Here is a 17532-nt window from a genome sequence, read left to right as displayed (position 1 = left end):
TAACAATTAATGAAGCCTTTATTTTATAAAATATAGTTTGCAATTTTTTTTAACAATTACAACTTGTTATTTAAAAAAAACAACAAAATATCCTTTTGCAACCTAATCTGTATCATGATAATATTACAACAATTTTGTAACTAATTTTTAAACTCAGGGAACTGCAATGGGTACTTCTCTTTCTCCATTGTTATATAGTCATCCCTAATTCTCATTTTGTCTTCCAAACGATCCTTTTTTACCATAATGTGTATCAACTGCTCATCCTTCTCAGCAAGCCATTTTTCAGTCGTTTTGATTGCCTTCTTACTCTTTTTTATCCAATCTTTATGCTCTTTGATTTTGTTTTTATTGAGGTCTATCCATTCTTGAGCTTGTTTGCATTCCGATGCAATATCATTAGCAAGTTGAGTGAGAAGTTGGGATGAATCTTTGTCCTCTTCTTGTTGTTCTTCAGCCTTCTTCAATTCTTCAAAATTTTCATGTGACATATATGGCCCGGCCGAAGAGGGTGTAAAAAAAGGGTCTACCGAATCACAGTAGTAACAATCTACTTCGTTGCATGAGCAAACTTCGAACTTGTGTGAGGAACTCATAATAAAGTCGACATTGTAATAAACTTGATCTATAAGTGGTATTTATACATACTAGACAGTAATGACAAGTCCAACTGTGAAATGACTAGACAGTAATAACAAGTCACTGTAGTAACCTGCAAATAGTAGTGGAACCCTTAAGTGACAAGACATAAATGACAGTTTGACATGATAAATCACTGCATAAATCTGAAAATTGTAGTTCAAATGTAACCATTTCATAGTCAAAGTTTTAATTCATAGTCTATTTATTTATATAAACAGATGTTTAAGATCTAAAAACCAAACACCCAAATCACCTAAACGAAACGGACTCCCATTATTAGAAATGTCGTCGAATGCAGCAAGTTCTTCGAATGAAGTACTTGGTTCCAATTATGAAAGGCCATGGACGACAAACGAGGTGTTAGTTCTAACACGTTGCTGGCTAAGTGTTAAGGATGGTGTATCGTTACTTGCTCCCCCGCATTGCCTAATTCGTGATGAATGGACTCGCATAACATCTTTTTTTAACCATGAGATGGGAGAAGGACAAAAAAGAGAAAAATCAGATGTTGTTACTAAGTGGATGGATGTAAAGGAAGAAGTGACATGGTTCAATCGAGCATGTAATTATGCGAAATGTAACAATGTTCGTTATCGGGATGAAGAAGAGTTCTTAGAAGTTGTTACAGATTTTTACATCTGTGAGCATGACGGCAGAGACTTCGAATATGAGGAAGTTTGGAAGGTTGTTAAAAATAAACAGTATTTCATGTAGACCGCTCTAATTTCTGTTAAGAATAACCCATGGACTTGTGTTTTACGTTAATGCTTTGTTCGTATTATGTCGTTGTTTTTCATGTAATTGTTGTAATGTTTGTAATGGTTAATGGAATCCTTGTTAGAAATGTATTCTAATGTATTGTGAAAACTAATGCAATGGGCATTTATTAATTCAAATTAATCATACGAGTTGCTCACATAATAAACTAAAATAGATTTTAAACAAACGAAATACATACGAAATATATGAAAATAACCTAGTACTCACATAATAAACTAAAATATATTTTAAACAAACGAGATATATTTCAAAATATTCCAAGGGGCTTCAAACTGGAATTCCAACCCGTTACTTAATGACTTGTATTCCTCCTTAGCAGCTTCCAAGATGACCTCCTCAGTAGCATTTAAACGGGTGTCGTCAATTTTGGTATAAAGATCGTTGAATAATAGAAATCCGGTTTTCATTTCATACCATCTTGCTAAGATGTCTAGTTCGTCACGATCGTTTCTTGTAGCCATTCGGTTTTCAGCATTGAAAATATTGGTTAAGCGGCTCCAAAACATTGGATCGTTCAACTTGCTTGTCTCGTACACATGAATATAAGCATGTGTCAGAACCAAGAACTCTTCATTTCTCCATGATATAGAACTCATTTTGATTGAAACAAAGAGAGTAGAATCTAAAAAACAATATTTGAACAGTTGTATTGGTTTATTTAATAAACTATTTATGTAACTTAAGGTCAATTTATAGTAGTTTCTACACAAAATCGCAGTCAAATCTTCTAATATGTCTGCAATTCATAGTCAAAATTAACTGACGAATGCAGTGTACTATACTTATAACACAACAGATCACTGTTCGAGTTGACAAGTCATCCCCGGTCGAATGGCAACACAATACATTGCTGCTTGAATTGACAAGCCATTGCACCAGGAAAGTCAGGAGTCGTTATAAATAGATTTTAATATCCGTTGTAATTGTATCGTATTACTTCCCTCCTTGCAATTATGGACTCACCACATATATGGAGGAATGCAGAGGAGGTTGCTTTGGTTCAAGCTTGTATTATAACTGTAGAGGAGGATTTTCCACCGGGTCCCCCACAAGTTCGTGCTGGATCATTTTCGTCTCGTGTCTGTCATTTGTTTCACCATTTAATGAGGCGTACTCAATATCGAAGAAGAAGAGATGTCAAAGCGAAGTTTCTGGATTTGAAAATAAAGGTGAAACAATTTCAACGTATTTATAACGAGTTGGATAACGAACATGCAAATACGGATGAAGACATTCTACGGCAGGTGGCTTTGGAACTATACCGTTTTGAATATGATGGTAGCGAGTTTACCCACTTAGATGCATGAAATCTTTTAAAGAATGTCCCTTATTTTTAATATGCATGTTGGTTAAGTTAATTATTTTTCGTTATTTAAGTTGCTTGTTGTTGTATGTGTGTAGTCGTTACTATTTAATAAACGTCAATTTCTTTTAATGTATGTTGTTTCCTCAATAGCCAATACATAATACGACATAAAATAAATAACTAATACATAATACGCCATAAAATATAAATGGGGTACATAAATAACTAATACATAATACGACATAAAATATAAACAAGGTACATGGATAACTAATACGTAACACGACACTAAAATAAAAACGGGGTACATAAAAAACTAATACATAATACTACATAAAATATAAAGGTGCTACATGAATAACTACTGCATTGAGGGAGGTAACAGGACCACCGTTTCATTTGGTATTTCCCAATGCACATGTGATGGTATAGTATTCACCAACTCAGATTCATATGCAAGTCGATACACATAATTAGTGAACTTGTAATCAACCATTCTATGAATGGATTCAGATGTACGGGTTCTTAGACATGCTATAACGTGGCCACATGGTATACCGCTTTTTTGCCATTTACCACAACTACATACCCTTCGTTCAAGTTGTACGTTGTTGGTGGCAAAATTATCATCGACTTCAAATGTATCCCCATACAAACATCTTGCATTCCAATTATAAGACTTGTTGAGACATTTTTGAACCTTACTCTCAACATAAGGGGTCAACCCACCAGACAACCTCCCTATAAAATTTGATATCTTAATAAAAATAGTAGCACAGTAAAAAAACTAAATATAACAATCTCCCTTACCCGCCACTTCGGCCCGTTCACCATACTTTGATTGTATCGACGTGGTGATTAACTCAATTATCGTTGTTATAGGAAACTCACGTGTGGATATAATTTGAAAAATTTCAGGGACGTCAATCGATTTAACATTGTAACTTATTTTTGGGAAAAATGCTCGTGTCCATTTAGAAATCGGTATATCGTGAAGCTAGTAAATTGGACTCCTAAGCAAGTTGCAGAAAGGTGGTTTCCTACATACACTTTGCAACCTTTATAAACACAAGTAAAAATCATCAACGCTATATGCATTGCATGACTTCCAAAACAACGATTCGACTTCCGTATTGTTATGTCCGACAGACTCACGTATCTTTCGAGCTATATCTTTAGGACAATATCCATGATAGGAATCTGGGTAGGCACTCTGAACACCAAAGTCTATTTTATCACATAGGTTGCTTATGAAACCAACCTCTATGTCCTCACCTAAACAATCTTTTAACCTCATCATGAACCATCTCCATGATTCTTGACACTCTAAGGTTCCCAAACAAATTGCTAAGAGTAGTGGTTCATGATTTCCATCTAAAGCCACTGCGAAGTACATTGTTGTCAGATAGCTCCCAAGAAGGGGTAAATAACCCACATATATCAGCGGTATCATGCACCTAAGGAAGGTACGAATCTACATAAAAACGAACACATATTAGTGATAAGTAAAAACTAATCGAGATACATTACCATGAAATATTATATAACTCAATAAAAGAAGTATGTTATACCACGCAACCTAAAGCCACAAAACAGAATTGAAAGCGGTTGGTATCGGTTTTCTTAATGGCTGTGAAGGTATTAGGATTTGTTCTTTGAAGGTTATGCAAGAAAATTGGTAGTTGAGAAAAGCTTCTTTCGCTGTAAGTACTCATTTTCAAAACCGATGAAAGTGCTCTACAATCATCACACAAATGCAATATCAAACAAATGCAATTATAAATAGAAAATATTGTATCTCTACTGTTCAAAATTCATAGTTTAACCTTTTAAATTCATAGTCAAACCAGTTCATTTCATAGTCAAATTTCCCTGACCGACATGACAATACTATAGAATGTACTTGTCTGGATTTCGTAGTTCAACTTTTTGAATTCATAGTCAAACCAGTTCATTTCATAGTCAAATTTTACTGACCGACATGACAATACTACAGAATGTACTTGTCTGGATTTCGTAGTTCAACCTTTTGAATTCATAGTCAAACCAGTTCATTTCATAGTCAAATTTCACTGACCGACATGACAATACTACAGAATGTACTTGTCTGGATTTCGTAGTTCAACTTTTTGAATTCATAGTCAAACCAGTTCATTTCATAGTCAAATTTCACTGACCGACATGACAATACTACATAATGTACTTGTCTGGATTTCGTAGTTCAACTTTTTGAATTCATAGTCAAACCAGTTCATTTCATAGTCAAAAAGAATTGTCTGTAATATGATTTCTTCTATAAATGGGTGTCACTCAGTATGAAAAATTTAACTGAGAAAGTAACTACTATTTAAAAGAAAAAGAAGGCTAATGGCATACTACAATTGCGGAGGAGAACGTATCGTTAGGATTTCGGGTACAGCTAAAAACCCAGGAAGATTGTTTTATGCTTGCCCATATTTGGTATCATGTTGTTAACGTCATTCAAATTTAAACCCTCGTGTTTACATGACAAAAAATTATTTTCTTACTGTCAATGTTAAATTTAACAGGGACCAAAATGCGGGTTTATCAGTTGGGTTGATGAAGAGAAGGACCAATCATCTATGGTAATAGCTAAAGTAGCTAACTCTAATAAGCTCTTTCAATCAGAAAATAAGAAGTTAAAGATAGCGTTGGTTTGTAGTTGGGTGTTGTTCTTGGCAGTTCTTGTTTACAAGTTGTAAGCTTTTTAATATTGTTTTTATGGTTTTGAAGTTGTTAGGTCAATAAATTGTTGTATTTGTACTTACGTTTAGAACAATGTACTTGTAACGTTAAAACAAATGTTGTAGTCGTTCTTATGTTGTATGTATTGATAAATTATTAGTAGGTCATTAATTTTTTGTAATTTTCGTAACGTTAAATTTTTTGCCATCCGTTGACGAAACTGTAAAAATAAACTAATAATCAAATCCAACATTAATTTAGATATACAATTATATAATCCAACTACATAGGACCAAGACTAGACCCCCAAAATTTTTTTGCCATCCGTTGACGGAACTCTAAAGCTGCGTTCTTTGGGTCAATAAGAACACGTATTGGTTGACCTAAAATGAATTGCTCCATAAACATACAAACAAAAACACCGCAATCTCCCAAATGACTACTTTGTTGGGGAACATTTTCTTCATAAATGAATTGCATATTCAATGGAATCCTTGGGATGTTCCCGGGCTCAATACTTAATCTTGTCCAAATAATTTGCCACCCGACGTTCAAATTTGGAAAAGATTCCTTTAGATTTGAATTTTTCATAAGCCCCTCTACCAAAACTGTCATAAATATGCACTTCCATTGACGCTAATCGTAGTTCTCCAAATAGCCAATGATTAGGGGATGAATGAATCGGCAATAAGACCTGTATAAGGATCAGAAAATAAAATTATGTTTCTTTACATCACAATACAAAAACATAACAAAAATAACGATATTATTTTCAATATAAACAATTAAGTTTACCGTATCAACATCCCACCAAGCAACCATGAAGTTGGGGTACGTAGCAATACCAGCCATAAACGCCCTCCAGTCCGGCCCTTCTTCCAAAGCATGAGAAACAAAAAAATTTGGAGGCATTATTGTATGTCGGTCGCCCTCAAACCGTCTCTCCATCAATAGTCGGTACCAAATGGTTATATGCTGCACACATGATACTTTTGTTATTGACTAAAAAACAATTAACTTTTAAAATAATAAATTAACAATTAATTTACCGATGACTCCAACCATCCGTCGTGTGTATGCCCAAACAATGAACTCCAAAAATCTCTATCTAACACGAAATTAAACAAACGATGCTGGACATCATATAAATGAAATAAATAATTTTGGATGACAACCTCACCGCCTGCTACGTAAGGTTGTAGGCGCAACATGGAGAAGTCGTGAGCAACACCAAAAACTGGAGGAGGAACGGGGCTTGTTGATTTGATATCAACCTTCTTTTTTGCTCTTCTTTTTTGCTTCGGTGTCGTGTGCAACTAAAAACAATATTCAAATGTTTAAATCTCTGTCTTTCAGATAATTCACATAAACATAAAATCATGAGGTTATAAATAAAACGAATACCTCGGTGTAAGGAGGGCACAAATATTGTGATGGTTTTCGAGTCCTCGGTTTATCGGGTGTAACTTCTTTGCCATCATACTCATCAAAATAATCTACAATTCCCGTAATTATTATTTCATCTTCGTCCGGCACCTAATTTAATAAGCAATAATCTCTAATTAAAAAAATGTTTCAATATACTAAAAACAAAATATAAATTAATGTAAGTATAAGAACCTCTTTAGCTTCATTATAATCATTTACGTCAAACACATCATCATCAAATTTGTTCCCCGCATTGTCATTCCTCTCCTGCGACTCCTACATTAAAAATAAAACTTTATACTTAATAATGAAATACACATAACTTAATAAGCAATAATATCTAATTAAATAAATGATTCAATCTACTAAAAACAAAATATAAATTAATGTAAGTATAAGAACCTCTTTAACTTCACTATAATCATTTACATCAAACACATCATCATCAAATTTGTTCCCCGCATAGTCATTCCTCTCCTCCAACACCTACATTAAAAATAAAACTTTTTACTTAATAACGAAAGACACATTAAAAAGTAATTATTAAAATCGTAAAGGTAATATCTATAACAACCTTGTCGTCTTGAATATCACCAAAAACATTTTCAGTTGTATTGTTTTTATTCATCACTTCATCTTGCACAACCTATATTTTCAAATATAAAATATGAACACAGGTATTCATATATGTTAATAAAATTTAAAAAATAATGTAGCATGTAACTAACCTGTTCATCATATTTTCTTTGTGACACTATCAGATCATCAAAAGTAATGTCGTTCCAAAATTGTTCAGTATTCACTTCTTCAACAAAACCTCTGTAGGTTGTCGGTTCATAAACACATGCTGCTCCAGTGCATGTAGCCGTTTCAACACCTCGTCTAGGTTGTGTTTCCCACTGCCCCTATCTCTACCATGAGAGCGACCACTGGACGACATACTAGACGAAGATTCGTCTTGTCTCCTAAAATGGTCCTGTACTGGGGATGAAACTGCTTTCCCTTCACCATATACATACTCTTGAAATGACATATAATAACAAGATGTCATCTTACCATCACCCGGTAACATGTTTTGTCTTGGTGGTTGCCCCTCCTAAAAAATTAAACATATTAAAAATGAATAAACGAAAAATTTATAAACCTGTATCTTTGACCAAATCTTGTTCACGTCAACCCATTTCAATTTTTTTGTTCCACTCCATCGTTTCATCCAAGGCATGTCTTTATTTTTTCTCAATACAAATCCACATGAACGAATAGCTGAAATCATCTCATATATCCATATCTATAATTTTTTTACAATTACAGTAATAAAAGTTAAAATTAAAATAAAAAACATAACAATAAAACAATTTAAATATAAGAAAATTTTTATACCCTTATTGGAGCCGTAAATCCTGAGACGGAGTACTTTAAAGTTTGACGACGCTCAGAAAGTGATAAATAATTATCTATTTTGTTCCATGTATCCTCAAGGTCAACATAAGTAAAATCCCAAAGATAGCTACCCCAAGCGAAACTAACAAAACAAAAAAACAAAATTGGTTTTTATATAAATTATAACTTTAATAAAATAAAACTTTTAACATAAACAAAATATACCTGTTCCAGAGATCCAAATTCTCAGTAAAAAAAAACCAATCTTGTGGCACCCGATCATTAACTTCTTTTCCCAAAAAACATTCACACAACATGTATATCAAACATACTCTAACTGCATTAACCTCGTCAAGTTCTAGGAATGTTCGATTTAAAATTAAACGTTTCAGGTCGCTGATTTTCACCGAACTATTGGTATGGTCTGGAAATAGCCGCTCACGTAATAAACATCTTTTTTTACTACTTAATAATTTTTCCGACCCTTTTTTCCCAATGTTTTTTGAATACTCCCCAAAATTGAAGCCGGTTATCAAACAAAACTCTTCCGGCCCATAAACCATTTTCGTATTGGCTACTTGAAAATATAATCGTTTTATTCCATCTGGAGATAAAACAGGGTCCGGCCGGATCTGATGAAGGAACATTTTATGGAACAACAATGCGTCCCCTTGTAAACGAGGGACATCAATAAAATAACCAAATACGGTATCTCTGAAACTGGCACGCCTGACATCATCTAAAACTTCAAATACTTCCCATATGTTACCGCCCGAGCCTTTTAAGTTCACAATTGCTTTCATATTGATAAAACTAAAATCATGCTGCAAAAAAAACACAAAAACAAATTAGAGAACTAAAAAATATTTTGTTTTTAAAATATATGATTACGAACTGCAATAAGTACATAAACAATTAGTAATGCAAATACAAATTCTTAATTAATAATTTATATATTTACGATAAAAAACAATAACATACACATATATAAACAATTTTCCAACTTATACAACAAATATATTTACGATAAAAAACAATATCATACATAATTATATAAACATTTTATTAAACAAATTTTCAACTTAAACGACAAATATATAAACAATTTTTATCTTTCTAATTATATAAACTGACATTTTATAACCATATAAACAAACAATTTTTCAAATAAAACGACAACGAAATTAACAATTTTGCAAGTTATACGACAACTTTATACAAATTTTCAACTTATACGACAAACACAAACAATTTCTAACAATATATATACGACAAATTTTCAACTTATACAAATGTTATACTTATACGACAAATATATATACAAACGACTATTTTGCACATACTGTAATTTAACTATTTTTCACTTTAGATAAATAATTATACGATAAGAATATACAAGTTTTCAGGTTATACAACAACTAAACAAACAACAAAAATAACAAATTGTAAACATTATCTACGCAGTCTCTACTTGTACATTCAAACAACCACTAACAAAATAACATTTAAACTTCAAGTATACTAAAGAAATATTAAAACTATCAAACACAACAAAATTACCCTTTTTTAACACTAAATAATACAATAAATGATAAAATAAAAAAAAGTTTAAACATTAAAAGAGTTAAAATCTAACCATATTTGCGGGATTGTTGACATAATCCTCCATTTTCTTCAAAAACTAGCCAAAATCCCTAGAGAAGCCCAAAGATAGAGAGAGTTTTTGTGTAGAGAAGGGTGAAAAATGGAGAAAAAAAACGTTTATATAGTGAAAAGTAAAGGAATTTTGCAGATGGACCATTCCATCTGCGAATGTACAAGCAGCTAAAGCCCAGCTGTGCTTTAGTTGCTTGTACATTCGCAGATGGGATGCTGATTTCGCAGATGGGGCTTTTCCATCTGCAAAATTGTGGGCTATTTTTGTAATTTCGATTTTTTTTGGCTATTTTGGTAATGTAATTAGTATAAATGACTATTTTTGTCATTTTCTCTAATATCAATTCTTGTATTTAATTAGGGAATAATTGTTGTTTTGTGAAAATAATAATTTTAAGAGAGAATAACTAGTTATTATTTCATATGGTATGAATTAATAAGTCATGCACAACATTTTGGGCTAGCTTAATTCTTTTGTCTTTTACCTGAAGACAAAGTTTATATTTTATAAACTTGGAGTTTATAAAAAATAAAGAATTCCTCTCTTTTCAAGACGTATGGCAAAAATTATTAAAATATGGGGGTTGCTTTTCAACTTCTATGCTTTGTCTCTCATGCTTCTAAAGGCTAGCTATTATTTTAGAGTCTTTTAATGGTTAAGCCTTACCTTTCATGGACTATATAAGAGATGCATGAGGCTTGCATTTATGCAAAGAAAATCACTCTCTTCTTCCTCCTTTTTCTTCTCTAAAACCGTGAGTTTTACGACTCTTCCTCCTCTCTCTATTTTGAAGTTAGTGTTGGGTTTTGAGCATTCTAACACTCCTAAGTGTACATGCAACCCTAAATACCTTGGATCTATGTTTTCTCTATTATACATTCAAATATGAACTTTCCAAGGTATTTATCTTAACTAGCATAATAACATTGATTCAAATGAATATATCAAGTTAGAATTACATACCTCTTTGATGTAGATTATCTTCATGAAGCTTGAGTGCCTAGTGCCCCAAGTGTGACACCTCAAATGGTTCACACAACACCAAATACACTTGAAATAGATTGAGAGAACATACATACTTCATGAAATCGGCTAGCCCTTCATTCTCATACATAGTGGCCGATTTCTTGAGTCATGGGATTCTTTTATATGGTGGCTATTAGGGTTACACCATGTAACTCATAACTTTACCCATTCCTTATGCTCCATGGATTTTAACCTCCATGGATTATCCATGGGTCACCCCATGGACTTAGTCCAACATAAGGAATCTTGGATCACAAGCCCACATATATAAGAATGAATGATTTACACAATCAATCCATATATTTAATTAGTCTCCTTTTGATCACTTAATTAATTCCAAATTAATTCTTGATCAATACTAATTAAATAACCTTATTAATATATTAGAACTTATAATATATTAACAAACCTTAACTGTTATGTCTCTCATTATAGTCTATCCAAATGCATGATGCCATGCAAGGGCCATGTCGGGTCAGGTCAAGTCTTACCAATTATAGTTATGGACTTAGACATTAATCCAACAGTCTCCCACTTGGATAAGTCTAAAACTATTATTGCATATGACTTCAAGAACCGACTGTCAATCGTAGCTCTCAAAAGCTTCTGTCGAACTCTGAACTTGTAGATGAACTCTGACCTTTGTTAATGACTTGTCCATTAGATAAGGGATCATATATTCCTCCATTCTAGATATCATATGGACTGAGACATGGATTATAATCATTCTCTCTGTCCATTTGTAGTTTCCCGATTTCCGATTTATGATGACTGACTAATTGAACAAATCAAATCAGTCCAGGCCCGGCCGAGCACTTACATTTGTCATCACCAAATCATCGAGTGGCCCACATATATCGCTTTTATCCCGAAGGTAAAAGGAATGGATAAACTTTGACTCATATGACTTGTTCTACTACTTGTTGAATCATACACAAAGGCACGTTTTATAACATCGAGTTACCGAATGCATTTTCGTGCAATCAATGTACAACCAACTCATAGTAACAACTCATATCTCTAGGTTTGAAGAATATAAGATATTATCATCTCATGATCACTCATGATAAAATCCATGAAGTGATTACAATGAGCGTGGGTTGAATCCAATACTCGGAACTTATGAGCACTCATGAGTGTTGTATCCCTTTGTCCAACATCTTAGACCTCTACAAGCCAACCCATGACAGTCTTGATTCATATCTACTTCCAACATATGACCGACTGTGGATGGTTTGAATAACTTAGTCATCCAGAACAATGACCTAGTTATTCTGGAAGTTAAAACATGCAAAGTAAAACACAATAATAATTGAATCCAATATGGTATCAAAACCTATGAACATAAATAAAACACCTTTTATTTATCACCATATGATTACACATTATTCATTGTATACTATTTCAGCTATCAACTTTATTCTTGAATTTAAAACACAAGTTGTCCCATGCTCCAAGCATGTACACTATGTTTTCTAAGCACTAGTCATGCCATACACCAAGTATGCATACTATGTTTGTCTATGATCTTTACTTTGTGAAATAGATCAATTGAACATAACTCCAATGATCCTCTTTTCACAGTCCCAAATCCTTACTGCAAATGCAAGAATTCCAAATTCATACCATTTACTGAAATCTGTTAGATTCTAAACTTATATGCATTGATGCTTTTGTAATGATTATGCACAAAGTCAGAAAGACTTGACAACAACCATTATAGAGCATTCCAAAGGAGATCAACTCCTTGGAAACATCCTTCTTGCATTAAGTTTCCTAATCTTACATAGATTGAATAATTTCTAACTTTGAAACATTTCCAGATTCCATTTTGACTATCACTTATGAACAAGAGTTGCCTCATTACAGATTATGTCAATATGGTCCTACCAGAATTATCACTATACTTCTAACTGTCCTTGAGCAACCAATCTTTGGTAAACCTTAGATTGTCCTCGACAATTGTTTAATCCTTTTAGTCATATCCAATTCTAGACCTTTTCCCTTCTTAATGCCCCAGGCATTTGTAAAATTTTAGAAAGGATTAATATAACACATGCAATCGATCCTATATCCGAAGCATATGGGACACGATTCATGATGTCTCACATAAAGACTAAACCAGTCTTTTGCTATAACATTTCCATTTCTATTTGCCAAGTTCTCATAATTCAGATTATGAAAAGGGATGCCGTAATCATAATCGAATTTTAGAACGCAAATAATGGACCCATATACAGAATTTCCTTATGTTGAGCCATTCCAACATGAAATTCATATATATATATATATATATATATATATATATATATATATATATATATATATATCCTTGACTAAATACGATTAAAACCTCAATCTAAGCTTTTAGATTTGAGATGAAGTATAATTTCCTCTCCCTTAATTAGACATGGAACTTTTCCATGTTATTGCTCCTCAATTAAGGGTAAATACCCAACCCGACTGAGAGCGGAAATTATCTCTGTCAGTCTAAAAGCTGGCATCACTGTACCCTGTTACTCTCAAGTCATCACTCCCACCGAGGGTAAGGACCTAATCCTTAGTCCTCTACATGTACTTTAGAATGCTCTTTACTGCAGTCCGGTGAGCTTTACTAGGGTTCCCTTAATATCTGCTGACCATGCTCATAGCAAAGGTGTAACAATTGGTAAGAGTTTGACGGTAAAACTAACGTGAACCGCTATGTGTTAATGACCAATTGTGCATAATTGTATGTTTATAATGTTCAGTAAAGACATTTTTATTCAAAATTATTTTTAGAACATCCTAAACTGCTCAAACCATCCATCGTTGAAGATTGAATCGAAAATCACTAAAAATTAAATTATATTTGTGACGTTAAAAATAATTTTTTGCATTAATTATATTTGAAAATTATGGATAAGAAATTTGAGTAGATTACATTGTCAAGATTTCGTGGATATAAAGAACGTACAAAACGGAGGCCGTATGAGAAAGTTACGACTCTTCAAAGTTTCAAAAATCAGTATTTATCTGATTTTCTTAAAAAGAAACTTGCACTACTTCGTTTGGGAAAGCTACGAGTCTTGTAAAGTGTTTTTGAGCATATTTTTGAATTCAGACTACGATCTATTATTTTATTATATTTTTATAAATATTTTTAATCTCGACGAAAATCAAATTCCAAAAATCTATCGAATCCAAAACATTTAATCGTGAAGCTTTAAACATAAATTCCCAGAGTTTGGTACATCGAAAATAAATTCCGACTGCGTTTTTGAAATCACGACGATCGAGATAACTAGCAGGCATTTTCAGAAAAATTTCACGAGACAAATCGATGGCACGGAAATCAATAATCGATGATTACATTACAAAATAAATAAATAAATAATATGAAATACATATCATATAACTTATAGCACAAAATATCTTTCAAAAATCATATTTTAGTTTTACAACCACAATCATGGGTGAATCTGCCAGATTACCCAAATCATTGAAAGATCACATGAATTTTTTTTACAATCTTTTCCCTCTACCCTAATTTATCCCATTTTCTTCTTCAATAGATTGCAACCCACTCGTGTCTAAGAAGCTCCACCCAAACACCCACCTGCTTGCTTTCTCGTCCTCTGTCTGCATCAATGCTTCTTCTTCTCCGGTTAACTGTAAACAAAACAAACCAAGAGGTGTTATATTTCCAGTGAGAGCAATAGGGGAACAAACCCATTTTCCTTTCCTTCTGATCAAACGAAGCAAACCCCCAAACACCCCATTTGACTGTTACCATCCTTAATGAACTCCACAGCCCCGACGATGGCCAAATTGATGTTGAGGGCCACTGGAAAAATCAACCTTACCACCGGATGTGACATCCCCTCTCCACCTGTCTCATAGACCCATTGTCCCTGTCGATTAGAAAGGCAATCTAAACACCCATGTGATTATTCCGAGCAATAGCAGCCAAGCAGCCTCTTTTCTTCTTCCTTCTACATCCAAGCCAAACCAAAGCATCAGTGGGGCTCTTTGGACCGGAGCCTGATACTGCTGCTTTTGTCTGTCGGCTTTGTGCCAGATACAAGTAGTAAGAAACGAGGAAGGCCACCGGAGACCGATTACCTTCTTCTTCGCAATCTCCAACCACATCCGGACCTTCTCACCATCTCCTGCTGCTGCTCTGATTTCATTTCGATTGCTGCTCCCCATCGGTTCTCTATGACCTATTGTTCCCAATCGCGTTTCAAACTCCCTCTTCTTCCTCCTTCTCCTGCCGATCGGCGTTACTGAACCCCCTCCTAAATGTCGACTGTCGATTTCCGTTGTTCCTTCCCTCAGTTTACTACCACCGACGACACAGATCAAAACCACGGAGAGTCATCGGAGGTTGACTCCTCCTCCACATCGCTTTTGCCTCTTCCATTCCTGATCAGACGACGATGGAGCGGGTGTTTGGGAATACTTTTTAAATGAATTTTGCCTTTTAACTTTTCTAAAAAGTTAAAAAGATGTTTGGAAGATGGAAAAGTTCTTTCCAAAATAACTTTTTGAGAAGAAGAAAAGAGTGGGTTTTCAAAAGTCATGAAAGTGTGACTTTTTGTAACTTTTGAACTTTTAAAGCTAAATCACACTCAAAAGTCCAAAAATACTACCCAAACACTTTTTAAAAACTACTTTTGGCTTTTTCTTATTCAAAAGAACTTTTACAAAAAGAAATTTTGGGCTTAAAAAGTAATCTCAAACACCCTCGGAGACCTGGTTCCCGTTTCTTTTTGTATAGTTGGGGGTGTTGGCAAAACGAGTCCTTGCAATTACAGCTTTAAATTAAAGTATGACACTTGACATAAACCTTTTCAAAACAGGTCCTAAATGAGTTAAACATTTTATAACTGGCCCTTTTGGTTATAATATATCACAAAATTAGTCCCTTATGTAAAATAAATTACAAAATAGTCTTTTCTTTTAAATATAAAATTATTTGAAAGTGTGTCCCTTTAGTTTAATACATTACAAAAATAACCCCAGAAACGTTTTAAACTTTGAGAATGGTTACTTTGCGGTTACTCACGAAAAGCTTCACCAAAACGCGAACCGGGATCGAGATCACGCATCGAATGTCAGTTTCTACAGCCCCTCTTTTACCATTTTAATATTTGGGGGACAATATATGCGTGTCTATTAAAGTTTGATAATTTTCAAGTTTTATATACAAGATAACATCTTACTTTGTTATTGGTCAAATGTTTATGAAATAGCAATCTAAAAATGTGATAAATCACTAGCAAATCTATTAAGTTAAATTATACTTTATGTGAAATATATATATATATATATATATATATATATATATATATATATATATATAATTATTAAGAAAAATCACAAGATTATAAGTAGATTTCTATAATTACACAAGTGAATATTATGAGTAACATGTATAAGATGAAGTATCTCATGGAAGCATGGAACGATATGATAATGACCAATAATATTATCCGTGTATAAAATGAAAGTATATTGCCATAATTGATGGAAGACTAAATTCATGAAATTATATAGTTTATTAGTTAAAATTATAAGATTTAACTTTTAATATATAAGGTTATGTAAAAATGAATTGAAAATTTATTCATATATTTTTATATTAATTATAACAATATAACTTCATTATATTAGTTATTTATTCATATAGCAATAAATAACATGATCGACTTCAGGACTTAAGAGTCGTTATTTACGAAATAAATACTTGTCGAGTATTGTATTTAAAGACTTTATCTTTATTCCAAATTAAATGTATTAAAATTATTCTCACATAATTTATATAAGATATGGGGAATGTAGATTTATGGTCTGTCCAAACTTGGATAAATTAAAAAATTAGCCATTATGCTAACACGACATCGAAACCATATCTAGTATGATAAAATTTTGAAAATATAAGAATTTCAGTTATTGTTTTCCTAAACGGTGAATAATTTTACATATCTATTGAATTTAGAATGGAAGATATAGGTTTATCATATCTATTCCATATATTCCATATAGGTTCATCATACCTATTCCATATATTTCATATAGGTTTATCATACCTATTGCATATAGGTATATCCATATATTCCATATAGGTTTATCATACCTATACCATATAGGTGATGGGTTTCGAGCAATACATCATTCCTATGGTGTACATGCAAACCCTAATAGCTTTTGGATCTAGTTTGTCTAATGAACATGCAATTGAATATCCAAAGCTATAAACCCTAGATCTAGCATACAATGAATCATATTAACATAAAATAGGGTTTGGATCTAACCTTTGATTGTTATATAGCAATAACAATCTAATCCTTGGCTTTAGAAAGCTTAGTGCCTCAAGTGCTGCACCTCTAATGGAGTCACAAACACCACTAAACAACTAGATGAAGAAGAGAAGGGAAGAAGAACCCAAAAACGTATAAAACCCTAAGGAATCAGTTACCCATGTTTTTGGGGCCTAAGGGGTCCTTTATATACTTGTGTCGGCTGCTAGGGTTTCAATCAAAACCCTAATAGACAGCTTAAACTCTAAGCAGCCCATGGAACGTTCTGGGATAAGGCCATGGACCAAAATATGATGGGATCC

Source organism: Lactuca serriola, chromosome 6 (genome assembly GCF_051521515.1).
Source record: "Lactuca serriola cultivar US96UC23 chromosome 6, Lser_US96UC23_V15, whole genome shotgun sequence".
Classification (NCBI taxonomy): domain Eukaryota; kingdom Viridiplantae; phylum Streptophyta; class Magnoliopsida; order Asterales; family Asteraceae; genus Lactuca; species Lactuca serriola.
This window is presented reverse-complemented; position numbering follows the sequence as displayed.